Source organism: Gossypium hirsutum, chromosome D07 (genome assembly GCF_007990345.1).
Source record: "Gossypium hirsutum isolate 1008001.06 chromosome D07, Gossypium_hirsutum_v2.1, whole genome shotgun sequence".
In the NCBI taxonomy this organism is placed as follows: Eukaryota; Viridiplantae; Streptophyta; class Magnoliopsida; order Malvales; family Malvaceae; genus Gossypium; species Gossypium hirsutum.
This window is the reverse complement of record NC_053443.1, coordinates 24,184,745-24,191,531: the sequence shown is the minus strand read 5'-3', so window position 1 is coordinate 24,191,531 and position 6,787 is coordinate 24,184,745. Positions and strand designations below refer to the sequence as shown.

The window sequence follows — 6,787 nt, the reverse complement described above, 5'->3', positions numbered from 1 at the left end:
TATTATATTCTCTCGTTCATTCTTTTCTTTTAAGTTTCTTCTGCTTTATTTTCGATGCCTTGGAGAATTCCCAGTGTGAAATCTCACTTTTTGAGAGCTAGGTTGACTTAGGAGCATTTAAAGTGAAGAAATCGTCTATGGTCACACGGATTGCGAGACTAAAGTTCTAGCCTCATGACATAAATTACTAATTATAATATTGGTTTTATATTAAATGAAATTAGTTAAAACTTATATTTTTCTATATAAAAGAGTTAGTGGAAAATGTTTTACTTGATGCCATCCTTGAGGGTGATGGTATAAATCAATTAAAATATGGGTTTGGTAATAGTTATTTTAAGTATTTTCATGAATTCAAATGCATCAGGAATAATAAATACAGTGGTAAAATATTTAAGTTCAAGTGTTCGGTTAATCTTAATGAACCTTTTGCAAATATGCAAAAGAAGGGTTCAATTCTATCATTGCAATTGATTAATATTACTTTTTTTGTGATCCTTATTAATTTTAAATTACTTCAGCAAATTGATGAAAAGTTCATAGAAATCTGAATAAACCTTGGATTGATGTTTTCAAGTTTGTCCTTGTAGATTGTCATAACTTTTTTCATTTATGGATAAATTTTATTCTTTTTCTTTAACTTTGGCATTTGTGCTTGGGTTTTGTTCTTGGGAAATGGAAAAATGGTGATACCTGAACAGGACTGGTAAGGCTGGTAAGTGGTAATTCTTTCTATCTTATTCATATACATTATATATTATCATTTTTAAGGGAACTCGAGAGGGGTTCCAGCGGATGGTTATACCCCTTTCATATATGTATACTTTTATAATGTATATTTTTAGAAAAGGACTCTTGCAGACAGTCATCTCACTATTTATTTTTATGTCATATTTATAAATTCTACATGTTATATTTGTAACTCTACTTTCACCACGTAAATTGAAGTCAAGTAGACTTGGTCAATGGTTTTGATTCGACTTGGGAAGATCTTAATCTCTAGGTAATTCTGGGCTGCAAGAGCTGACGGTAATGTGATCGACGTATGATTTTTTCCCATAAACCTCTCTCTCATGCGTCTAGGAGCAAGATCTATTGTAAGCCTTTCGCCTCGAGCGGAAGCAGCACCACCATTTTTATCGTCTCATAAACACCTATCCAATAATACTCGTCAAAAACTAAGGCCAAAAGCTACATTTATTACCATTATTTATAACAATGAACAATCCTCTTGCTCACATTTTAGCGAACATTATGCATTTCTTACATAATGGATAGTGCACATTTCTTACGTTTTATATTACCAATGAGTATGCATTTCAAACGGATAGTCCACATTTCTTATGTCCTTATTCTAACGAACAATACACATTGCTTACATTTTATATCACTAATGAATGGTTTACACTTCTTCCATTTTATATTGTCAATAAACGATCTGCACTTCTTGCACTTTATATCATCAATGAATGATTTTTGCACCGCTTATGTTTTATATCGCCAATGGACATTACACATTTCTTACGCCAACGGATAGTATGCATTTTCTTACGGTTTGTATATTACCAGCGACCGAGTCGCACATCTTGCATTTTATATAGCCAATGGATGGATTAAACCTCTTCTATTTTACATTTCTAATAACTGCATCCACAATATACACGCGACAATCTCTATTGTATAAATCTGGATCCTTTACATGACAATTGCACCACTCAAGTATACGTTATACATTTTCAAATTATCAAGCCAATGGGCATACCACCCGCTAAATCACTAAGCAAAAATTTATACAAGTAAAAAATAAATGGAGTACCATCCACCAACACATTATTAAAAAGATTATACATGAATTTTAGTAGCCTCGTAAGGCACTGAATATTCCCAAGTCATCGGGCTAATAACTATACCCTTCATTAAAATACAAAATGAAATGTTTGGGTAGGTTTTTTACAACTTACCACCTATTACTTTATTTGCAACAACCACTACCCATGAGGGCGACCTACTAATGGTCTTGAGGTACAGTCACTTTGTAACCTACCTCTCAATTAGGGGGAGTATTGTTATATCCCTACTACAATTTGGATCCAGTTAGACCCTCACCCCTCTACTTGTCTTGCTCTCAACCCTAGAATTGGTGAATCGATCTCCTTCAACACCCCTCCCCTCCTTCGACACTTTCATTAATATCATGTATCAACAAAGCTAAATTGAACTTCAATTCTAGATAGGGAGAGATGAATCATACATTTGTACTCCTATTACTTGCTTCCCTAATGAGGAATTCAAACATACTTGAATCCACAGAGGTATGTGCAAGGATTTGGATTTTGTAACATGTAAGAGCACATACGAAAGTAGTGACTTTCTATTTAAGATAAGTAAAAAAAATAAAAAATATGAAAAAAAGGATAATCAAATGAGAAAAAAATAAGGAAAGAGAGGAGACAATTGAACCTGTTCTATTTTTTTTCCTAGGAGTAAACAATCAACACTTTCTTTTCAGTCCAAAAGGCATTCACATACTTTGCTTTCAGCCAAGCATTCAACCTCAAGGAAACAAAATATCTTCAAGATACTCACAATGCTCTCTGTTATACCTAAGAGGACATTTACAAGAGTAGTCCTCACCTTGAATGATTTCTTCACAAATTCCACCATTTCAACAATTTTCAATGATCCCACCATTTGTTGCGAGATGAAAGTGAAGTTGAAATTATTGTGTAAGAAGTGTTGTTTGAAAATTAAATAAGTTGGGTTTTCATTGTTGTTTGTTTTTTAATGAATTGTTGCTTTATTATTGTGATTTGAGGAAGGGATTTTCTGCCAATAGAGGCTTGACGAAGTCAAACGATGCATGTCACTAGCAACTAGTTTACTAGGGTCAGAGGGAAGCCAGAATTGTTGATAAGGGAGGCGAGATATATATGCTCAAAGTAGGTCCAACCCTACGGGTTGTGCCTACTTTTAAATATTTTTAAATTTGAGATAATCTTAATTACTTAAATTTAGAGAAAGTAAAATAAATTAAATGCTCAATTTGTATTAGATATTATGATTATTTAACTTTATTTTCTACGTTATTTTTATTTAAATACCGTTTATACTTAGATATTGCAATTACTAAACTTTATTTTTACCAAATTAATATTAAGGTACTACTTTGTATTAGTCTACCAAATTAAACTAAAAATGTTACTAAATTTATTATTAAAAAATGACAAAGTTTACAAAATAAAATCCAATTACAAAAAACTTTGAAAAACTTTGGGGGGACAAAAATGTTTTCTTTTTTAAAACACTAATTATAATATCAAAATAAAAAAATTTAAAACTTCAAGGAGCTTTAAATAAAATTTTCAAATTTTACGGGGGACGGGGTCACTGCCTTAAATTCGGATCTGATTAGGGGAGAGGAAAATTCAATTTGACTTAAAAATAATAATTTTTTTCTTCGAATTTTGAGTTAATCAAATCGAGTAATTCGATTTTTCGAGTCAACTCAAATAAGTAATTTGAGTTTCGAGTTTGAGTTAAGTTGAATTTTACAATTCAAGTAACTCGAATAATTAGAATAACTCAAATAACATATTGGTGTAAATACCCTTTTGATCCCTATTAATTTTTAAAATGAGCAAATTAGTCTCTCTCACAACTAAAATTAAAAAAATCAAAATAATTTTTAAAACTCAAAATATTTATAAAAATTCCAGAATTTATTTTTTAATAAGAATTAAAAAAACTAAGAAATCTAAAAAAAATCTAAAGAATATATAAATAAACTAATATTTTTTTAAAAAAAATCTAAAACAATAATTTTGGGACCTAAATAAATAAATTAACAATTTAAGTTTATTATACTAAAATAACTTGCTTTTTTTTCTCTTATTTTGCTTTGAAATAGTTTATAATATATATACTTTCAATTTATGTACTCTAATATGAAATTAGTTATACTGTAACAAAATTTTAATTTAACATGTTTAATTTTTTAACTCGAATAATTTTACTCGATTCGACTCGACTCAAATTGAAAAAAAATTCAAATTGAGTTAGAATAATAAAATAAAACTTATCAACTCAATTAACTCAAAATTTTTCACTTCATTCGATTGAATATTTTTATTTTCAACTTTTCACGTATGTCAAAGTTGAATAGTAGAGTAAACCAGTTTGCAGCTTAGACTGGGTCGTTTCTTCATTTAGCTGGAGACATAATAGGCTAAGGGCCAGTTCTTCTGGCCAGTTGAAAAGCACTTTTACACCCAAAAGTGCTTTTGGGTGAAAAGTAATGAAGAACAAAGTTCATTTGGGGCCGGTAGACTAACTTTTCTGAAGTACTTTTGGCTAGATGAAAAAGCAGAAATTTGCTGCTTTTCCGGCCAAAAAGTGCTTCTAACCTGCTCTTTTACTTTTTTATCCTGTTACACACAAACTGGTTCTTTGCTCTCATCTCTTCTCTCATCGTTGCTTCTTTGTTCCTCTGCTGCTTCATTGATCCTCTACTGGTACTGATTCTTTGTTCTTCTGATGGTGCTGGTTCTTTGTTCCTCTGATGGTTATTTCTTCCTCTGCTGGTGCTTTGTTCCTCTTCTCCACCACCGGTGAGTTTATCTTTTTTTTCATAGGATGAGTTTTGTTGCCTGAACTTTTATGCATGATGAAACAGATGGTATTGGCTGCTAAGATAATGGACAAAACAAATGATGTTAGCATAGGGTTTCTGGAATCAAAACCCAAACCAAATTTCAACCCTTTCTTTGTTTTGGCATGCTTTATTTATTTGGGGGGTTGTAATCCATGCATTCATCCTAAAAAAAACATTGTCATGTGTCGTTTGTTGGGATGATTCTGTCGTCTGCTCTTACATGATGCTCACTAAGTCCAAACCCTATCTTTGTCTCAATCTTTGAACATTTACAATGTATATTCATTCAGCTCACGAGTTGTTTGGTTTTTAACCCTTTTTACACTTTCAAAATATCTATACACTATCTCAAATAAGAGACACCAACTTAAAAGATGAAATATTAATTAACCGATATTTTACAAATTCACTGAAGAATGAAAACGTTCAACTAGTCAATTGCAAGACAAAATATTAATTAACCGAATTTTTTACAAATTCACTGAAGACAAACATATTCCACAAACTTAAAAGAAAAACATATAATGAAAAAGCTGGATTTGAGGGGAAGTTTAAAAAGTCAAATCCACTTCAAGGTCGGCTTATCATAAAGAAAAGTTGATAAGTTGGCTTGCTAGGTGGAAAGTTATAAATGGTTTTAAATTGACAATGCATGGATAGAAACAATGTGGCAAGAACCTAAGCAAGGTGGTAGCTTGCTAAAAGTATGGCAGTAAGGTTAAGCCTCTAAGTCGATTTATATAGCCTATATACATACATGTTTAGATGTGTAGTGTGTATAAGTGAGCAAAGAAAAAAGAAGTGTAAGTGAGAAATAGATATTGAGTGTTGAGAAGCATAAGAAATATTAGGCATGAGAGCGAAAACTAGCAGCAGCTAGGAATTGTGAAAATACAAAATATCAGTTACAACAAAATATCGATTAAATAGCGATGTGAAGAGCAACAAGAACGGAAGAAAATACTTACCTTTTTCTGCGTATACTCTATTTCAGCAAAAAACAGCTCATCCTGGTAGAGTTTAGAAGGGAATAAATTAAAGGAGAAGGAAAATTTTCAGAAACATTTGGAAAACAAATTGAGTACTAATTGCAAGCTCCATTACAAGCCTGCATTTTGACTTCCCACTAGTATTTCTCACAAATAACCTGCAAATTTACAACAGAATAACACATAGAATTAAACTAAGAAATTCAATTCATCATCAATTAATTTATATGTTAGAGCAGAAAATGAACAGCCATTAAGACTTAAATAATCCCATAAGAAACAGGCAAAAAAACAAAAAGATATTTTCCTTTTAGAACTTGACCATTACCAATTCTTCTGTTAAACCAAAACACAAAAACTAAAGAACAAGAATCTATCTTGAGTTTAAATACAGATAATAAACAAATATCTTAAGTAGACATATCCTACATCTTTTTTCTTTTCATTACCAAACATTTAACATTCATGCCAATCTCCCCTTTGTTTAGCAGTACTAACAAGCATTCTCATGTTTATCACTAATATATATAATACATGGGATCATGAAAGATTATTCATTGTCCAATTAAGTGCTAAGCAGCCAAGCAACAGATATTAAAGCAGAGCAGCAAGCCATAAATAGATAAATCCAACTTTTCTTTTCAGTTTTCACTTCTCTATTTCTATATATTAATAAATTCCACTAACATACACATGAAAAATCTTGGAAAGTTAAAAGAGGAAAGAGCAAACCAGGGTTTGGGCAAGCAATCTGAAGAGATATTTGGGAAGCAATTAGGTAAAAGAAGGGGGGGAAAAAGAAGAAGAAAGCAACAGATGGGGGGAGAAAATATCGAAGAGAATAAGAGAATGGCAGAGGAGGCGTGGGAGAAGAAAAGAATGTAAAACGTCTTTACAGAAAAAGGGACTATTTTTAATTACATAAATATTAATTACATAAATATTAATTAAAAACTTTGTAAAATTACAGAAAAGAATGTAAAAGAATGTAAAATTTTGTTAGTAGCAATAATAATAATTAATAATCATCTTAAAGGGACCATTTTTAATTACATAAATATTAATTAAAAAATTTGTAAAATTACAGAAAAGAATGTAAAATTTTGTCAGTAGCAATAATAATAATTAATAATCATCTTAAAGGGAC

At 30.9% G+C, this 6,787-nt stretch overlaps 1 long non-coding RNA gene across 1 annotated transcript; it reads right to left on the bottom strand.

Moving 5' to 3' along the window:
• Nucleotides 1-4,087: 4,087 nt before the first annotated feature.
• Nucleotides 4,088-6,533, bottom strand: LOC107954537 (uncharacterized). Its single transcript, XR_001699592.2, has 3 exons — nt 6,373-6,533; nt 5,620-5,798; nt 4,088-4,682 (listed from the first exon to the last, which is right to left on the bottom strand). It is a non-coding gene; the product is annotated as an uncharacterized lncRNA (long non-coding RNA).
• Nucleotides 6,534-6,787: the final 254 nt, after the last annotated feature.